At 39.9% G+C, this 19593-nt stretch overlaps 1 protein-coding gene and 1 long non-coding RNA gene across 8 annotated transcripts in view; both read left to right on the top strand.

Moving 5' to 3' along the window:
- Positions 1–494: 494 nt before the first annotated feature.
- LOC115598882 lies at positions 495–5637 on the top strand. The gene is made up of 3 exons (XR_003987992.1): positions 495–746; positions 1152–1297; positions 5481–5637. It is a non-coding gene; the product is annotated as an uncharacterized LOC115598882 (long non-coding RNA).
- A 3960-nt stretch (positions 5638–9597) lies between these two features.
- PPARA (peroxisome proliferator activated receptor alpha) overlaps positions 9598–19593 on the top strand; it is a 36143-nt gene continuing 26147 nt past the window's right edge. For 2 of the 7 annotated variants that reach the window (XM_030457307.1, XM_030457312.1), the window contains exon 1: positions 10069–10479. The gene's annotated coding sequence lies outside the window, so the exon portion shown is untranslated. Of the gene's footprint in view, positions 9638–9782; positions 10024–10068; positions 10480–12847; positions 12974–14775; positions 14793–19593 lie in introns of those variants that run through there. The other 5 variants (XM_030457287.1, XM_030457279.1, XM_030457293.1 and 2 more) reach the window with 5 other exon arrangements.

Here is a 19593-nt window from a genome sequence, read left to right as displayed (position 1 = left end):
GCCTTCACCCCATTTTTTCAGTGGTGCAGGTAGCTCAGTCTGTGTAGGTTCCATTAAACACTTTGTATGAGAGGACAAACCTGCTGACATGTGGGAAAGTGACAGGGCACTTTTTATCTTTTACATAGCTTCAACTGGTAAGTTCCTAGAATGTAAGCGTTTCAAGATAAAACATATAGGGCAGGTATACAGACAAGGTTGTGGATTTTATTTTTTTTCTTTCTAGATTAAATAGAAATAAATCAGAGGTATTGGATACGTTTGGAAACCCCAGTTTGGACATGAAACAAACATTTAGAATGCTGATCCCTTGGCTAAACAGCAAATATTTTGTGTTCTTTAGCAAATATTTGGAGACTTACACACAAACGAATTAGGTAATCAAAGAAACTGGAATCAGTTAGCATGAATCAAAATGGATGCAAAACTCGAGGACAAAGCTCTCATTAAACACTCCTGTGCAATGTGCTTCTTGGGGGACAGCACCAGTGACCCACTTGGTCCTGTCAGCAGTGTTTCCCAGTTGCTTGGGAACCTTCAGGGTCCTCAGCTCTGGCTGTCAAAACCCAGAGAGCAAGTGTGGGTGAACCCTGAGAGGTAGAGGTAGGCAGCTGGCAGGACACCAGCTTTGGAGTATTTCCTGCTTTACTTTCAAGCATTATGAATTTTGTCTGCCAGGTTCTAGAGCCAAATGTAGCAGAAGGCTGAATGTTACCTCAAGCCATAAACAGGAGGTAAAAAGAAAGGTAATTAATAAATATAATTTTTTTTTTTTTTTTTTTTAATGGGGGAAGCCCTTTAAAATTAAAAATGACACATCTGGTGACACTGGTGTGCAGAAAAGCAGACTTCAGAGGCCTGCTGCTCACAGAAGTCCTTGCTGTTGCTTTTTTAAAACCACATATCCAGATTTTGATTCTGGCTCTCACTGCATGTGGAGTGTGTGGAATGATCTGAGAAAAGAAGGTTTCTTTGTGTGGTTTTTTTTTTTTTTCTTAACTGGCAAGACATTAGCTCAGGGATTATTGTGAGAAACAAAAACAACAACTGTTTGGAAAATATGCTAAATATTGCAGATATTATAGGAAAACTTTGGGAAAACTGCTGGATTTGCATCCAGCTCTGAGCACAACAGTTTTTCTTTCTTGCAGGCTCGTTATCAAATTATTTCCATGAGGTTTCTAGAAGTGAATGAAGCATTTCAAGCATGGTTTCCCTGAAGAGAGGGGTCTACCTGCAGAACAATCTGTCGTGTGTGATTTTGTTTACTTCTGCCTGTTTGCTAACCTCCAACTTGGTGAGTCACAGCATTTTTACTGCCATGCTATCCATTCCATAGGCTTTAACACACTCCTCTGCTTTATTATTAACCAAGTCCAAAGGTATACTCCCCTCTCCCACACAGATCTTCCAGATAATCACAGCTCCTTAGTATCTTCTTACTTAAAATTGCTCTTTACATTTTGGGTAAGTACAGTTTTAGTAGTTGATACTTTCGTGTTGCTGAAATGTTGTTCTTTCCCAGTCCCCCAAGCCCAGAGGGTTTTCAATGTTAGAGCTCCTGCCCCTGGTCATGTATCTCATCTCCAAAGAGCTGGGACTTCCTTGTGCTCCAGTCCTACAGACCTTTTCTGGTTAGGCTCCTCATGACCCTGTTGAGAAATCACCTTCTTTTCCAGGATTTCATGCAGCTGCCCTCTAACAAAAGCAACCCCTTTCCTCTCTTTCCTTACCCCTCAGATCACTTGCAAGTCATCTTCTCTGTTTCTCTGGCCAGACTCAGCTGTGGTTTGATGCCAGGCTGCTTTCAGTAGTAATTCAGGTGGAAGGAATCCAGCCAGAGCTACTTCATTGCAGCACGCCACTTCTCCAGCTCATGGGAGATGTGCTGTGAATTAGATCAGGAAAAAATTTTTATTTCCTGCTGCTCTTTTTTTCTGTTATTTTTCAGCAGAACAGCCCCCCTGATCTCGTTCACAGCACGTCCCTGCAAAGAGCTGAAGCAGGGAAAATTCAAGGGTGGTGCAGTATTGCATGAGGACACAAAAAGTGGGACTGGGTGTTGGGATGTTCCTGAAGCCACAGGATCAGAAAACTGTGGCCTCTCTGCTGCTGACCTGAGATGAGCCTTCCATCAGTTTCTAACAAACTTCTCAATATGTCTTTATGACCCAGTAAATACACACGTGTTTTCAAATCTCATCTGACCTCCCTCTTCTGTTTACTTTTGGAGTTCTAACGTTTTATTTGCAAAGGGTTTTATCAAACACTTCAAACAATTCTAGGCCTATGGTCTTGCTTTGAAAAAAAACTCGAGCTAGAACTTAGTTATGAGCTGCTAATATTCATTCCGTGAGGCTGACTGCTGTAAAAAATGGGGAGAGATATTTGAGTGAAAACATGGGTGGACAAAGTGAGAAGGAAAAACTGATACCTGAAGAGTATCAGACTGTACCTGTACTGTGTTTGTTTAAAGATCTGACTTGCAGATGTGCAGTGATTGAGCAAAGAGACCAGATATTAAATGTCTGGTTGTCCTTCATAAAAGGAAGTACAAGAGTGTGCTCAATGTATCAGTTGTGAATGGTGGAAAAGACTGGGTGTAGCACAGTAAGTGTTAGTCATGGCCTGGAAAGAGGGTAGGAAAACAATTTACACTGAATAGTTACTCAGCTAATTGCTTTGACTAAATCTCAGATTTCAACACCCTAGAACCCAAACCTGAACATTTTATTTGACAGTACGGCAGAAATACTTGCCCCTTGTCCATGTGTGTGTGTAATATTAGAAGTAATATTTCTAAAACTGCATTTGGTAGTACAAATGAGCAGGAGTAAGGATCTTGGAGGGCTGCAAAACTGCTTAGTTGAGCTCTGGGAAATTCATTGGGGTGGATATAAAGTACCAGTGCTGCATGATGCCTATCCTACCTGCTCACCATGTGCTACCACCCTGAAAGCAGCAGTCAACCTCTATTTCCCTTTAATTGCCTCGATTAAAAAAAACAAAAACCAAAAACCCCACACCTAAAAATATTTTAAAAATAAAATAAAATAATAATAAAAAAAAACCAACAGCACAACTACCACAGCAGGTTAACTTTAAACTCACCTTCAAAAGCCACTGGACTTTGCACCAAAACAAATATACACGCACATGATTCACCCTGGCTCTCCTTGGGTACTCTGGCAATAACACAACTTTTAAAATCACTGCATCTGCTTGTTAAATAAATGTGCTTACACCTTTGTTGTACGAAGAACTTGGTCTGAAGTGTACACACTTAGCATGGAGTCCAACAAATTCCAACTTCAGTTTTAATTTCTGCGCTTGGACTGAATTATTTGCAAAGAGATGAGATCACAACAAGCTGACATTGACATGGTAATTCCTTCTTAAAATCTATATAAAACATGAGCAAAGGTGCAAAAACTACTGAAGTTTAAACTGAGGCTACAGCTAAAGCCAGAAAAGGGTAAACAAATATTGATTGAACTATGCTGGTAGAATTTACCAGTTACAGAGTAAGCTAATCTAGGGATGCAAGGGAGTAAGTACATTCTGCAGAGGTATAAAAGAGGATTTTAAAGAAAACCAAGCAGAAAGCACTGAAGAAACATATTCCACTAAGAAACATATTCCACCATAGGTTCTTTCCTGCTTTTGTGTTCTAGTATGTCTTGCTAATGTACAAGCTCTTCAGGGAAAGGGCAGATTTTCTGCATGATTATGAAAGGACATTAATGAGAGCACAGGGTGTTACAGGCAAGAAGGGGTGGGAATTGGAAGCAGATGTCAGAGAGGGGTACAGAGCTGACATAAATAGTAAAGAGACATGAGAGGGACAGTAAAAGATAGTTTTAGCTGGAGAGGTTGAAGAATGGAGGCCAGAAAAGATGTTGCAATAGTGAATAAAATATGAATCACAGTTGTGGTGATGACAGGAAGAGATATTAAAGATGTCACCCAAGAAGAGAACCTCAGTGGCATACATAAAACACCGAATGTGAAACTGAAACTGGGGGAAAAGGGTCAACAAAGGTTTTACTGAGCCAACAGAGAAAAAGAAGGATGAAGTAAGAAGCCTAGAAAAGAAAAAAACCCTCTTTGAAACAGGAAACATTCAAAAGTCTTCAATAAAAATAGCATTTCAGTAGAAATACTGGCACTGATAAGCTAAAATGCATGAAGTAATTAAATTAAGGATTAATTACACTGAAAGTTCACTTATATCCAAGTGTAATGATAAAAACCAAAAAAACCCACCTCAGATAAGGGAGTAAACTTATCCCCTCAGTGACACATCATACCATGGGCAACAAAGGAAGGAACAAAAAAACCCAGGAACAAATGACAAAATTTCTTCTTTGTTCAAGATACTGAGCAGTGGTTTGTTTTCTAAAATAGCATAATTTTATTATACTAACTGTTTTTTTAGCAGTTCTCAAAGACAATAAAACTATTACTAAATCTGCTAAATCCTGCTGACCCTGATAATAGTGTCTGATATAAATAGAAATGTATAGAATCAGAAAGACTGGAGTAAGATAGAATTCAAATGGGAAATCAGGAGGGATTTGGAAAAGAACAGCACAGATGAATTTTAAGGACAATTTTTAACTCTCATAAACTGCTTTCAAGCTGATAGTTTCCCTCTAGTTCCTTCACATTCTTCAGAAGGCTCTAATGTGGGCTCCCCCTCAGAAAAAGCTCGGCTGGGGTTTACTATTTTTCCCCCTCTCTTTCAGCTCACCTTTAATGTGTGCATCCTGCATTACTTTTAGAAAGGTTCTTGCTTACTGCTAATAAGCTTTTCTTTAAAGACAAACTTTTTTATTAAAATGAATAAAATAGACTGTTAATAACAATGAAGGGAGAGAATTATCACATTAAAAAAATGTTAATCAACAGTTCTCAAAATTGATGCCAATAACACAGCAATGATAGACAGCACCAGCCTAAAGAGAATGTTGGTGATTAGAGAAATTCTAAACATTTTGGGTTAGGAAGGGTTAATTGGTAAGCTTAAAGCACCAGCATCTTACTGGTTCTGAGGATGAAAATGCAGCTCTTCTTAGCCTTTTTGACACAGTAAGAGATGTATGGACATCTGGAATGTTTGATCTTGACTCTCTGACAAATAATGGATTATATCACTAGTAAGAATAATCAGAAAAGTCACTTTGAAATACAGATAGAAATTATCTAAATGATTGAGTCTTTACCTTACATTGATGGGATAGCATGGTAAACATCTCTAACAAAAATTAAATTTAAGTAACTACTTTAATCACTTACTTTGTTGGGAAATAAAATCTCATCTTGGATTAAAAAAATAATCCAATGTCTAAATAGTTTTGTGGAGCATTAGGCTTGTGTAAACCTGTAACCTGCATCCTGGTTCCATCCAAAACCTGTTAAAACAAGGCAGATGAGTCTCACACGATTTACCTTAAAATGTTTTCTTTTGTCATGTTCAGTCTTACAGCTTTGCTCTAACCCAGCAGAGAGGTGCATCTAAAAACAACCAACTCTCAAAACCCATCTGCCCAAAACCAACCAACAAAGCGAAGTAGCACAGACACTTTTCTAACAAGACTGCTATGCTGGGGCAGAGCTTCCTGATGAAAGGTCAGGTCAGATAAGTCTTAGAGGTCTCCTCTGTTTCACCAGTTGCTTGGTTGTATTTTTTTTAAGGGGGCTGCTTTGGTGAGAGAGAGCTGCTCTTTCAACAATAATTCACATACTGTGTATGCATGCAACCCACATATTAACTTAAATAAATCTTATAATCTCCTCTTCATTATCACATGGGGATTTTGGTTTCAACTTATTTTGACCAGGCACAAATGGGCAAGATCCATCATGCACAAAATTGTATGCAAAAAGTCTTAAATTATACTTGAATGTGTTTTTATATTTGTGCTCCTGTCTTCTGCTCATAAAACTTGTTGTCTTGTGATGGTCTGGCCACTTCGGTTCTTTCAGAAAGAATAAAATAGTGAAATATTTTTCATTTACTACGTGTTAGTTTAGTAAAACCTGAGCAGTCACACCAAACCAGAACCATACATTAAGTCCATTTCTGCTTATGAAATGCTGGGTACAAGGTTTGGTCTCTGCAGTTCCCTTTCAAATCGATACCTAGATGGGAAGGCTTTTAATTTACTTATTATATTGTCTTGGACAGGAAGGTTTTTAGTGATGATCCAGCAAAAATGAGGCACGTGGTCTGTTAAAATCTCTAGCATTGGATCAACAAGAGAAACCACAGTAAATATTTGAGCACGGGGTCAGCCCACTTCCTGCGTTTTACCCATAGTTGGAGGAGGTGGTGAAGGCACTGCCAATTTTTTGCTGGTGTGCTCCATTTCCCAGAGTTCTGAATGAGTCTGTGCTGACCGGGGTCTGCTGCTCTGCTTCCACAGAATTGTTACCAGGGACTCTCTATCTGGACTTTAAATAAATGGAAAGGCATTTTTTTCTTTTGCAGATGAAAATGTTTTGTGATAGAAATGTCAGCCACACATGACGGTGGAGACCTCTGACAAAGACAGCATTTTGAAGATGGAAAATCAAAGACTGCACAAGTCTGCTGCTTGTTTCACAACTCTCAGGCTCTTAGGCAATTGTAATATGACTACTGCATATTAATAGAATAGAACACTAATTAAAGATTGTTCCATCTAGAAGCCTAGTAAATAATCTATTTTTCCTTTCTAAAAGCTTGCACATTTAAATAGCTAATGGATGTTTATGATATTTAGTATAAGATTTGGACTGCAATACAAATTTACACAACCCACTCTGTAATCCAGGCTTAAACAGTGCTTTGGGTACAAAAGGAATCAGTACTGTCTCCTTGGCAAATATTTTAAATGTGGGATACATTCTCTTCCTCTCTACAGATGCTTTCTGCAACACCAGCCACTTTTATGGACAAAATGGGTGCAACTGATTTCCAAAGAAATCCTTCCAAAATAGGGATTAAGAGCTCTTCTCCATGTCTGGGATAACACAGTCCTCTTTGCTGACCATGCTGAAGATGGAGATTGCTATGAGTTTGGTTATCAGCAAGTGTGGGATAGCTCATAAACAGAAAACTGCCTAAAACTCATCTTTAATTCCAAACAATATTTTGTGGTTTTACTGTCTGTTGGGCTGTGTTAGTGTGTGAGCCAGGACAAGATGTATGAAACATCTCTTTGCCCCTCAGAAAAACAGAGACACTGGCAATAGCAAAGGCCTGATGTGGTGAGTCCCTCAAAAATGTGTATATTTCCAAGGCAAAAGCCTACTTTTGAGAGCTCTACTTCAGCACTTGTACGGTTCACCTCAGGGACCAGCAGGACAAGTGTGTGTACAAACAGACCTCCTAAAAACAGTCTGAAAATTTAATATGGGAATTCAAATACAAATGTCCTCACTCACAACAACTTCCTTGACAAGCAAGAGAGGAAACAGTTTTAAGAACTGATCACACACCTAAAGAAAACAAACGTGTATTTGTAACTCCACAGAAGCTTATGCTCTCTGGGGGTGGGGGGGGGGGGGGAGCATAGAGGTAAAGGAAGAGTAGAGGGGAAAAAAAAAAAACTGCATGAAAAACTTGTCTGCTCAGGTAACATCTTTATGGAAATAGTCCCTTATCCTTGTTATCAGCTGAGCTCTGTTACACATGGGGTCTTGAAGAAATATGTAGGTGTTAAAATGTAAAAATGAACTGATTTTTTCTTTTTTTTTTGGCAGAGGCTGTTGGCCCAGCTTGGAACACCTCTTGCAGCAGCACTACTGATTGACAAGTCAGGCTGTGACTGGAACCGGCTTGGAGTAGCCTGAAAAAGCCTTAAATTACTGTGAATGTGAGGGCTTTCGCTAGCTTCTGCTTTCTGCTGTTAATACTGCCTTTTAGTGGTTCACACTGAGGGTATGGGTTGATTTTTCAGCTTCTACCATGACTTCTGTTCCCTGACGGAGAGTTTTGGTGCCCAGATCCACGTGCTTTACCCAGATTTGAGCAATGTACAGAATTAAACACAGTGCTCACTGCAGCAGGGGCCAAGCCTCCAGGGCTGTGCTCACCTTCCTTCCCCTCGGGCTCTGTGTTTCTATTTTCTGAACTGACACAAACTATGTTTCCACTGCGTAAAAATAAGCAGGAGCTGCACGTGTCTGTGCTTGGTACAGGTAAAATAACAACTCAAATAGGTCGTGATGGCTTCTCCTCCTGGCGTTACTGAGTACCCAGGTCAGTAAAAAAAGTGAAAGAAAATGAAATAGTCTGTTTCCTTTCTCTTTTTCCTTTCCTTTTTCTTTTTCATTTCCTTTCCTTTTCCCTTTTCTTTCCTTTTCCTTTTTCCTTTCCTTTTCCTTTTTCCTTTCCTTTTCCCTTTTCTTTTTCCTTTCCTTTTTCCTTTCCTTTCTCTTTCCTTTTTCCTTTCCTTTTTCTTTTTCCTTTTTTTTTCTTTCCTTTTTCCTTGCCTTTTTCTTTTTCCTTTTCTTTTTTTCTTTCCTTTTTCCTTTCCTTTCTCCTTTTCTTTCCCTTTCCTTTCCTTTTTCCTTTTGTTTTTCCTTTCGTTTCGTTTCCTTTCCTTTTCTTTCCTTTTTCCTTTCCTTTCTCCTTTCCTTTCCTTTCTCCTTTTCTTTTCCTTTCCTTTCTCCTTTTCTTTTTCCTTTCCTTTCTCCTTTTCTTTTTCCTTTCCTTTCTCCTTTTCTTTTTCCTTTCCTTTCTCCTTTCCTTTCCTTTCTCCTTTCCTTTCCCTTTCTTTTCCTTTTCTTTTTTTTCCTTTTTCTTTTTCCTTTTTCTTTTTCCTTTTTCTTTTTCCTTTTTCTTTTTCCTTTTCTTTTTCCTTTTTTCTTTTTCCTTCTTCCTTTCTTTTTCTCCTTTTCTTTTTCTTTTTTTTCCTTTTTCTTTTCTTTTTCTTTTCCTGAATGGAATGAGAACATTAAAGTGAAAATGCAATAACATGCTTTAAAAAGCTGGCAATATGTTTTATACCGTCATGACCACAATCATGAGGCTTATCAAATGTAATGACACACGCAGCAGCCAAAGTGCAGAAATAGAAACAGGGGGGGATCTGACCCCATCTTTTCAAACCACTGTATGCTTCTGGATGTTTACATTTCCCAGATTTAAGAGCCTCGGGAAGCCAAAGTCTCTCACAAAAACCTCGCTTAGGCGTTTGGGGGATTTCATTCACGATTTCAGCCTTGGCTTTGCAGCCGTGACCCACAGTAACTTTGGGAACACGAGAAAGCTTTCCTCAGCCCTCCCGCACTCCCGCCAGCAGCCCCTTGGCACAGCCGCCCGGCACCTCGGGGCCCGGTCTCTCGCCCCCGCATCCCGTTCCCCCGCAGCCCCATCGCATCCCCTTTCCCAGGCAGCAGCCAACCGGGCCCATCCTCCCTTCGGGCCTTTATTCGCCCTTGAGGGAACGCCCGGGCGGCTCTGGCTGCCGCCGCCTCCCCCCCGTTCTCCCGCCGCGGCCCCGGGCAGCTCCCGCCTCGCCCCGCCCCCCGCAGGTCCCTCCCCGCCCGGCCAATCGCTGGCGGCCATGGCGGGAGGTGTGTGCCACGACCTCACTTCCGGTACCTGTCAGCCTGCCGCCCGCCGTCAGTCAGGCGCAGGACCGGGGTACTTCTGCCCTCCTCCTCCTCCTCTTCCTCCTCTCCCCACCCCCAGCTCCCGACCCCTCCCCGACCCCTTCTCCCCCTCCTCTCACACCCCCCTCCAGACCCCCACCCGCCGCCCTGACAGCGCCCGGCGGCTCCTGCCCGCGGCCCAGGCTGGCGGCCGGAGGGTGCGGGCGCGGCGGTTGGGAGGCGTTGGGGCGAGCCCGTGCCGGGCGCAACACCGGGAACGACGGCGGATCGCGGCTGGGGGACGCGGCGGTGCCTGCCCTGCCCGACCCGTCCCGACCCGTTCTTGTCCGGCCCCTTGTCCCGCTGCTCTCCACGGGTTCCGAACGGCCGCAGGCGGCCGCGCCTCTTGGCTTGCCTGCGGGCGGGCAGTAATGCACGGTATTGCCTTAGGGGCGGCCCCCTCTCCCCGCCCCTGACTGCCCGGGTCCCGGCTGGGGCTCCGGCGACCCAGGGGGCACAGGGAGGGGGGCGGAGGCGGTGGGATCGCGGCTGGGTGCCTGCCCCCTCCTTCATATGAGGCGGTGGCGGTGTTGCTAATAACCTGTCCTTCCCTCTCTTCCCCTCCTCCCTCACCTCCCCCTCCTCGTTTTCTTATTGTTTTTATTTTTTTATTCATTTCTTTCTGCATCTCGTCGCCTCGTTTTGAAGCCCTTCGCGAAAGCCCGGCGGTGGCAAAGGCGAGGAGAAGGAGTTAGCTGGCCTGGGGAGATGCTGTAGCTGTTCCGGCTGCTGCGCTTGCGGCTTGGTGCCAGCTGCCCGCCCTGGGAGGACCGGGCTCGGAACCGGGCTAAAGGACGAGCGAGAGCCGGCTCTGTCGGAAGCTGGCGTTTCTAGGTAAAGAACGATCTTGGAAACTTTGTGGGAAGACTTCAGGGTGCTGGCGGGGGTGGGGAGCAGGGGAGAAGACAATGTCGTGTTGTGTGAGGTGCTGTTTGGCAGCTGTCACGTCTCTTAAATGCAGCACGTTTGAATTGTCGTTCACTTTGTTTGAGAAAGGAACTTGGGCACTAAGCAGAAAATACGTGCTTGGAAGTTACTTTTATTGGCTTGGCTCCGCCAGACAGGTTGGGCTTTTACCAGTCAGTTGTTCCGAGGAGAGTCCTGTATCCTTGGAATGAGGAGTGGGTCAGTGGGAGCTCCCCCTGTGTTCGCTTTTGTGGTTTGATGAGAAAAAACATGCTCTTGGTTGTTCCTACGGGGCTGTCCACTTGCTTTCTGAAAAGCAGATGAGATAACGTTCAAAAGGTATTGACTTATATTAAGATTAGCACAGCCTCACTGACACAAGTCCCTGTTCTAAGCTCTCTGGTGGAAGAAGAATGATTACAGGATTCGTCAGGCAGGATTATCTGGAATAATGATGTTTGGCACTTTGGAGGCATTGGATGTTTTAGTAGTACTGCACAAATAAAGATGTTGCGTAAGTTTTGTTGGGAAGGAAAGTTTTAATCGAACTGTACTTGTAGAACATGCACAGACTTTCTTACTGGAATCTGACACTTATCACTGGGTTGAAATTTGCGTAGTCTTTGGAGGTAGCAAAACTGATAAGCTCTGAAAAGTGTTCCCTTTAAAAATTCCTAATAACTGACTTAATATCGAGGCTACCTGGCCTCATGCTGCAACTAATAGCTGCTGTGTTTCATGTGATGTGGTCACAAGTCTACTCAAAGCTAAACCAATGTCATAACCTTGGTTACTTGGCATGAGCTATCGAGCAGCAATTGGCTCTTAGTTACTTTTAGTAGCAACTTTTTGGATTTTAAGTAGCACAATGTAAGGTTTCAGAAAGATGAGCGTGTGTGCAGCCTTTGTTAGAGGCAGCACTGCATAGCCAGCACGCTCCCTATCTCTTCCCATGTTTGGAAGGAACACTTGGCATAGTCAAAAAAAAGGTTCTTATCAATCTGCTGATGCCTTATATTGACTGTCATCCTCTACAATCAAGTGATGAAGGGAGTTTTGGCTACAAACCCGTTTGTCCTGAAAGCCTTGTGGGTTTCTCACTTGCTTTTCAGTAGTTCCTTAATGTCTTAATTTTATATTCATACTACCCAATATTGCAGTATTTTAAAAGTGTAGTGTGAATTTTAGAGCGTGGGGAAAGGGTTGCATTTCAGTTGTGATTTTGTATCATTACACTTCTAATATTTTATATATTGAGTGTTATAAAAATATTAGAGAAGATAATGTCCTACAGGAAGATAAGATACATGGCCTAGGATATTCATCTTGTTCTACAAAACAGACTGTAGTGCTTGCTGCTGACCCAAAGTAGTCAAGGAGGGCAATGTAAGTTTTCTAAGTATAGTTTTTTAGAAGGAGCTATTACTTAAAAATTTCAAATAGCACATTCTTTCTCTTGACTTTGCTTTAGCCTGCCTGATGAGATTTGAGTTCTGTGTTCTGTTCCTTTTGCTTATGTGATATTTGTTTCAAGGGAATAAGAAAAGAGAACATAATAGTTGCATTGGAAAAAATTTAAGTTGAATTTACCTTTATTATAAGTATAAACATATTTTCCTCCAGTATTTTGGAATGGCAAGTTTTTAAATTTCATCTGACTACTTCTGCAAAATTTTCCTGATTCTTTTGTTTTTTATGGAGGTGACAGGGAAGTCAATCAAACCATTATTTATTTGTTTAGCCATGTATGCTTTTTTGTGTGGTAGGTTTTTTAATGAGCCTTATAAAATATATATATAAAAAAAAATCTCTACATTTGCGGTGCAAAGGCCAATTGCAAAGACATCTTTTGAGATATATGTGTGTGAGAGCACCTTGGAAACCATACTACTCTGTTTCTCCACATAAAGACTTGGATGTTTGTAAGAATACTCTTTATGACTAAAAATATTTTACTTTATAGTTGATAATCAAAATAGCACAAGGCTTTCACCATAATGGTCTTAGTTAAGTTTTTCACAATTTTCTTAGTATGAAGAAGAAAAGATCAGAATGATACTGCCATATACCAGTCAAACCCTAGTTAGCTAGATGTCAGTGTAGTCCTGCTTTAGAACTAGGTGTTGTATTGAGTTGTTTAAAAAATAGTTTTAGCCCAAATGAAATGACAATTTGCATTCTTTTTCCCTGAAGAATCATAAAGAAATATAAAAGGTATTATTGCATGATATCAATATAAAATTAGAATAGGAAGCTTTGGGAAATTTTGTTGACTCTTTTTAAACATTTTTTTAAGAAAGAATTCAACAGCTTTTTATTAATGAAGAGCCACTTGTTATCACCAATGTGCACATGAAATGGAAAGGGAGCAGATTCGGGAAAACAGCTTCCGTTTCAACCTTGCAAGATGCTGCATGAAGTGGTGAGTACATACGTGGACTGGGAGCTACCTTGGCATTGGTGTTGAACAAGTAGAGAAGAAAAAACATTGAAGTTACAGTTTCTGTAAAGAGTGATTAATACATAGATAGTCAACTGACAAGGAAAGAAATCTGAGCAAGTAGTGCAACCAAATAGTTGATAAATGGAAAATGGTAGCACAGTCAGGAGAACAGAGTAAGAAAAGCTTCCTTATGCTCCTGTGTCTGTTGCTGTGTTAATTTCAATATGAAAGTTGTATAAGGCCATTACAGAGTAGAATTCTGAATTCTTAATATTTTAGAGGTAGAATTGTCAGCATTTCACATAACCAAGTCTGTAAAATCAAATACTGAATGACTTTTTTATGAAGTAGAATGCTGAATGTTCATTGAATGAAAAAGTACATATCCAGTAACATTATGCTCTAAATCATCACTATCCTCAACATAAAATTAAAATCTCTCAGTCTTAAAGAGGGTGATATTTGGCATGTTTTAAAAATATTAAATTGATAGGTGTAGATTGTTCTGTGGCCAGATTGCATGTGGCGATGGGATGTTGCCAAATCTGATTCCACTTCCTCATACCAGTTCTCATAGTTTCTGCTTATGAAACAATATTTATTTTTAAGTTTATTGAATGAGTCTTTTCAGTATCTAGGAAGTATAATTTCTGTGCCTAGGAGAGGGCTTATTGTACACATCATAGAAATTCTAAAATTATTACCATATGTAACAATTATTACCATACAAATTCTAAAATACAGTTCATTGGTATTCTAATCCTGATTTAGGCTTAAGTTGTTCTGTGACTGGTTTGTGTGGCTGTTTGCTTGGTTTGAAAATGCTGTAAGCATAATCTGTAGAAACTTTTCTACTTTGCTGATTGTAAGATGAGAACTACCCAACAGACATGGTTTGTTCTCTGGTACTATGTTCACATAAATTTGTTGTCTTAAGTTCTACTTGTCTCATTACTGTGAAAACACTGACAGGATGAGATAAATTTCCAAGCAATTGGCAAATTACCTTTTTTTCTAGAAATGCTGGTATGCTATAATGTTGTGGTTTGTTTTTTTTTTTTAATTATAAACGAAAAGATTATTGACTTAATCTTTCCAAGCAGTAAAAGAAGCTTGTTTGTAGGTGTGGCTGCCTTGAGGAGCTCATAGTAGTAAGCAGCTACTGAAGCTGTAAGATTCTTTGGCATTTGATTCCCAGGTAGCTAAAACACATATGAAAGTGTGTTGGTCCAGTATTTTTGTATTTCATATTTTCATATCTCATTAATCCACTTTGAGTTTTTTGATAAGTATGTGCAAGGAAATGAGAGCTGCTGTTTGGTGTGAAAACTAATTAGTGGTTGAGTAATTTCCAACCCATCTATGACTGTATGAAATTCAGGAGTTGAGACCATTTTTTTTTGGTGAATAATTTAGAATTTCATATGTTTTGCATATAAAAATAATACCACAGTCAGTCCTGATGCTACTTAGATGTAACAAAAAATGGATAATTTCATATGATTGGAGGCTGAGCTTACTGGCTTCTTGAATGGTGTTCAGATGGGAAGAACTTTCGTATTTTTGAAAGTGAAGCCTTGCATTACTGTTGACATTTTCTAGCCTCCTGTTAGTGTTACTGCTTCAGCAAGAATGTTAAGTATATGGCATTGGAGTCATAGTGCAGGCTCATATTAAAAAACAAAACAAAAAAACCCCAAAACCTTCAGGCATTTTTATTCAATATGAAAATGTTCCTTAGGGTAGTGAAAAATATGATGCAGAATAATTGGATTTGACCTGGAGGAAGAGGGAGAAGGTGGGTGTGTGTCAAGAGGCTGTGTGGAGATTCCTGGCTTTATTAGCAGGCACTGCTTGAAGGAATTCTGCACAATAGGGGTGATGAATGCTCTGTTACAACGGCTGATGAATTCACCCAATCTGATGTTCAACTTGAACTGTTCTTTAACCTCTGAAATTAATTATTTTATTTATTTGTTCTTTGGTTTATTCATTCTTATACACCTCGGGACACAAGGCTGCTGTGTGCAGTTTAAGCAAGCCAGTCTGATTAGAAGGAAATCTGGTAGCAGCTTTAAAGTAGATGTAGCTAAGAGACAAGCAGCACAGGATGCTGCTTGTGAAAAAAGCTGCAGCTGTACATTTTGTATGCTGTGCTTCCATACAGACTGAATTGTACATAAATAGGCCAATATTTTCAAACAGCTGTCAAATATTTAGCTTAAGTGTATGTTTTGGGCACCTGATTTTTACCATACTTAGCTGCCATAACTCAAACCGTATTTCTAAGGATTCTCAGGATTATAAATCCTGTAATAAGTAATAGTGTAATATTACTTTTCCTGTAATGGAAAAGTAATAGTGATCATCCTTTAATAATATAGAACTGTTTGTTGTTCTGCATTTGTTGTACCCTTAACTGTGCCTGCGCGTTTGCCTGGGAGAGTGCCAAGTTGCTATGGGCCAAAATGGTGTCAGAGAGGATGCTAACAGCATGGCTGGAGCCTGTTCTTTGTCCCTGTTTTATTTACTATTATAGATGTGGCCAGAGAGGTCAGACAAGTGCAGTAGCCAGCGCAGCCAGGATGGAGCTGGAAGTGAAGGAGAGAGGGAAAGTATAGGGCTTACAGTGTTAGGGAGCTATTCTGTTACTTAAGCTGACTTGTCTAACCATACCTCTAAAGTAACTTTTATTTTGCAACCAACAACTTCATTTTGGCTCTGCTGAGGGCTGTGTCCTTGTAATTGCTTTTTTAAAGTCTGAGTCAGTCAGCTGAAATGCTTTACAAAGTGAATTAAAACTGGTATTAAGTACATGTGATTTTTTAAACAGGTATTCTTAGCTTTTTCAGTGATATGTTATTTTTCTTACACCTTTCTATAATTTAAGTGCTTTCTCAGTTAAACAGAGTAGGGAGAAATGGGGTGGCAGGCAGGCAGGCAGCAAGGGTGATACTATTGACAGTTTGGGACTGTTAAATTGGGAAGTAGAAAACCTTTTGTGCCATACAAATGATGAGCAGAGAGCTTAGATATCAGGACAATAATTGGCTATATTTTGATTGTGCAGGAGTGTGAGGCTTGTGATCTCTGTACCATAACAAGTGAACTGAATTAGAGCTGTGAAGTCATGTGTCCTAAGTGTATCCTCTATCTGACATGTCACTAGCTTGGAAGTACAAGTACTTGATGTCCGTTTGCCAAAAAAAGTAGATTCATTGCATTCATACCTTTTGCCAAGACTCCTGTCAGCAATGCTAATTCAGTGTAAAGCTTTGTTCTTGGGTGATACATTTATCACAAAGAAAAACTTCTTAAGGTTGGAATTTCCAAAGGACCCGAAGAAAACTGGGGGCCTTTTTCTTAACAACAAACCAAACCAACAAACAAAAAAAAAAAAAAAAAAAAAAAACCAAAACAAAACAAAAAAAAACCCAAAAAAACCCAAGCCAAAACGAATGACAACAACAAAAAGTGAAAGAAGTTCTTTCACATTCCACTCTGGGTACTCTGAGTTTTGGCATGCTGTTAAATCAAAGTGCGTTTATTTTTAGCAGTTTTCTTTTATTTATTTATTTAAATGTAATAGCTAAGGAACAAGAGGCTGTAAAAATAGTTTGAAGGAATGAGTGAAATTTAGTACACTGAAGAATATGCAAAATGCATGACCCCAGGTGCTTTTTATAAGAAAGATAGGAGGTTTTGTCTACTGTTAGAAAAATATGAAAGCCAGCCCATTGGGAGTACTCAATTAATTTTCATAAAGACACTTGCAAGCAGAAGGGGTCTGAATCTGTAAGATCTTGTCTGATGGTTGTTCTCTTTTGATAGGATATAGATTCCTCTGTTAAGCTGAATTTAGATTATCAAACATGTCTTACTATTATGTCTGGGCAAGGGAGTAAACTTTATCAGTGAAATAAACCCACTGAAAATACACAGTAGTGGTGTTCTCTGCTAAAGAAGGCGAATTCAGGCTTCTTGAATCTTTTCCAGAAACAGATGTAAACTCCACTGAAGCTTTTCAAATAGTGAATAATCATGGTCTGTTATGTTTGGTGATGAATCATGCGAGGGGGTGCAGATGGTGAGGAGAGTGCAGCTGTGCAGATACTACAGGGTGGAGATAGAGGACCCGAGGGGATGAAGGAGGTGATTTGAGGATGGGTTAACATGGTTTGTGAAAGAGCAGGATAAGACAGCTGAAAGAGTATTTCAACTGAGTGTGCCAGTGTTAAGTTGAAACTGAAACCTGAGATTCTGGGCTGAGGAGAGTGCTGGAGTCTGAAAAGGAGGTATACATGAAGCAGGAAGATTATTTGTTTTGTTTTGTTTTGATCTTTGAAGCAAAATTTGAAGCACCAGCTGCTGAAGCAACTGGGTTTTCCTCCCAAGCCAAAGCCAGACTGAGCTTACATGTGGAAGTTTAAGCTGTAAATGAAAAGAGAAAACTGAAAGGCTTCACATTCTTATTAAAGGAATGCTGGCCATAAGCACGAGAGCTATTGTAGTAACAGATGCAGATGCAAAAATAAGGGGTTTTAATTTTCGTTGTTCTGAGCAAGACCTGTGCAATAAGATCAGAGTGGCAAAATTTGGGAGTTTGCCAGGTGAAGAAGTTGTGTCTGAACCGGTTTTCTAAAAATGAGGGAATTGCAAGGCCTAGTTTGTGGTTAAAGGGCAGGTAAGACTTGAGGGAAGGTTTTTTGCCACCTTAAACCAATATGCAAAAAAATCTAAACCATCTTTCAACTTTACGATTTTGGGTTTTTTCCTTCTCTGTGTCTTTTTATCTAAAAAGTCTTGTTCCAAAAGAATAGCTTTTTATTCAGGAAGAATGTTGCCATCAGGATACCTGTAAAAACTAGCATTTTTTGCCCACAGGTGAGAAGTCTCAGCCAAAGTGAATATTCATCCATTTCAAGGAGAGCCAATTACTTCGTTTTTTAATTTAAGTATGAGATTAGGAGTCAAAGTAAGAGGCCCTGCAAAATTGTAGAATATTCCAAAAACTGATACAGCTTCAGGCAGCCATTGTACTGTTTGTGTTCTACAAACCTTAGAAAATATAAACCAAATAGGGATAATGAACTCAGAAACAAAACCCAAAACCAAACCAAAACAAACAACCCAAAAGGTGACCAACTAAAAAAAAAAAGCAAATTTAAAAAAAAAAAAAAAAAAAAAAAAGAAAAAAAAGAGGGGGCAAAAGTCAAGATTTATAATGAAAGAGAACCATGCTCTGAAATTTCTATAATGAAACCTGTTTGCAGTATTGGTTTCTCATCTCTTCTGGTCTAGTTGCCCCAGAAAGTCCCCTGCATGCAGGACAGTCTGCTCTCCTTTCTCCCACCAAGTAACTTTGAACCTGCAAATCCTGGAAAATATGGTGGAGTAGTGGTTGCAAAGGCATTAAAGTTGTGTAAATTAATGAAAGCTGGTAACTGGAAAGAAAGAAAAACACAATATTGACCCTACTGAGGAAATGAGTCAATATGAATTCAACAATTATCTGTTCTGTTTGACCTGTCAATTGCCAATCAGTATGGGAGCATCAGCCAGCCAGTTGCAACATGTAGCTCTGAACCAGCTGCAGCATGTTTGCTGTTTGCACAGTCAGTAGTTCAGGGACATTGTGTGGGGAGGGGGAACCGTAAGTGTAGTGAGAAGGGGAAAGGGTAGGGAGATGTGGTAGAACAATGTGGGCTGACAATGGTATGAAAAATGTATGTCTGTGAAAACAAATCAATAGAAGTTGAAGTTTTTTATTGCTTCTCCCCGAAGTTGCTCTTTTCCCAGTATTTTAATGCTGGCACTTGTAAAATCCACTTGTATGGATTCTATCTTTCCAATTTGTGTACTGCCACATTTTAATACTCTCAAGCTTTTATCACATAGCTTATGCTCAGAAAATTGTACACAACTTCAAAAAAATCATTACCAGTCAATAAATTCAAAACTGCTCGGTATCCATAAAATATGGGCTGCCCAGGGAAGTAGTGGATTCTCCATCCCTGGAGATATTTAAGAACAGACTGGATGTGGCACTCAGTGCCATGGTCTGGTAACTGCAGCAGTAGTGGATCAAGAGTTGGACTTGATGATCTCTGAGGTCCCTTCCAACCCAGCTGATTCTGTGATTCTGTGAAAGTAAATAATGATAATGATAATAATAATAATGATTACTAATATAATCATTATTATTATTTCCCAAATTAGTTTGTATTCTGCTGAAGTATTTCTTTCACAGGAGAGTTTCTTTGCTTTTCTGTCACAGAGTTAGCAAAGCTGAAATCACATGGCAATAATAAATATGCTCACAGAATTAAAAAGAAGTTCATTGTTTCTTATCCTTCATTTTACTATACATTTAAACCTAAGGCAGTTGTTTTTATTTATAACACAGCAAGGATTCTAAGTTCTAAGGACTATGTTACTGCCAGTCCTGCCAATAACGAATTACTGACAATATTCAACAATTACTATCGCACATAAATGTCTGTGGAGGTAAAAAAATAAAGGGATTCTTATATCCTAGTTTACAAGAACAGATTTAAGGTATCCATGCATATACATAGAACCCTTAGGCTTGTAAAATA

This window comes from Calypte anna, chromosome 1, assembly GCF_003957555.1.
Source record: "Calypte anna isolate BGI_N300 chromosome 1, bCalAnn1_v1.p, whole genome shotgun sequence".
Lineage (NCBI taxonomy): Eukaryota > Metazoa > Chordata > Aves > Apodiformes > Trochilidae > Calypte > Calypte anna.
The sequence above is the reverse complement of the archived record's forward strand: the minus strand, read 5'-3'. Positions and strand labels throughout refer to the sequence as shown.